The following is a 557-nucleotide window of genomic DNA, read 5'->3' on the forward strand; positions in this document are numbered from 1 at the left end:
ATGGGCTTACACCTGTACAGGTACACACCTGGGCCGAGTCTACGGGTACACACCTGGGCCGAGTCTACGGGTACACACCTGGGCCGAGTCTACGGGTACACACCTGGGCCGAGTCTACGGGTACACACCTGGGCCGACGGGTACACACCTGGGTACACACCTGGGCCGAGTCCCACGGGTACACACCTGGGCCGAGTCCCACGGGTACAAACACCTGGGGCCCACGGGTACACACCTGGGCCTAGTCTACGGGTACACACCTGGGCCGAGTCCCACGGTACACACCTGGGCCCAGTCACGGGTACACACCTGGGCCGAGTCTACGGGTACACACCTGGGCCGAGTCCACGGGTACACACCTGGGCCGAGTCTACGGTACACACCTGGGCCGAGTCCACGGGTACACACCTGGGCCGAGTCTCGGGTACACACCTGGGGGTCTACGGGTACACACCTGGGCCAGTCTACGGGTACACACCTGGGCCGACTACGGGTACACACCTGGGCCGAGTCTACGGGTACACACCTGGGCCGAGTCACGGGTACACACCTGGGCC

At 64.8% G+C, this 557-nt stretch overlaps 1 pseudogene; it reads left to right on the forward strand.

The window, feature by feature from the left end:
- Positions 1-557, forward strand: part of LOC115122467 (rab11 family-interacting protein 4A-like) — an 18562-nt pseudogene continuing 18005 nt past the window's right edge.

Source organism: Oncorhynchus nerka, unplaced genomic scaffold (assembly GCF_034236695.1).
Source record: "Oncorhynchus nerka isolate Pitt River unplaced genomic scaffold, Oner_Uvic_2.0 unplaced_scaffold_1621, whole genome shotgun sequence".
Taxonomy (NCBI): domain Eukaryota; kingdom Metazoa; phylum Chordata; class Actinopteri; order Salmoniformes; family Salmonidae; genus Oncorhynchus; species Oncorhynchus nerka.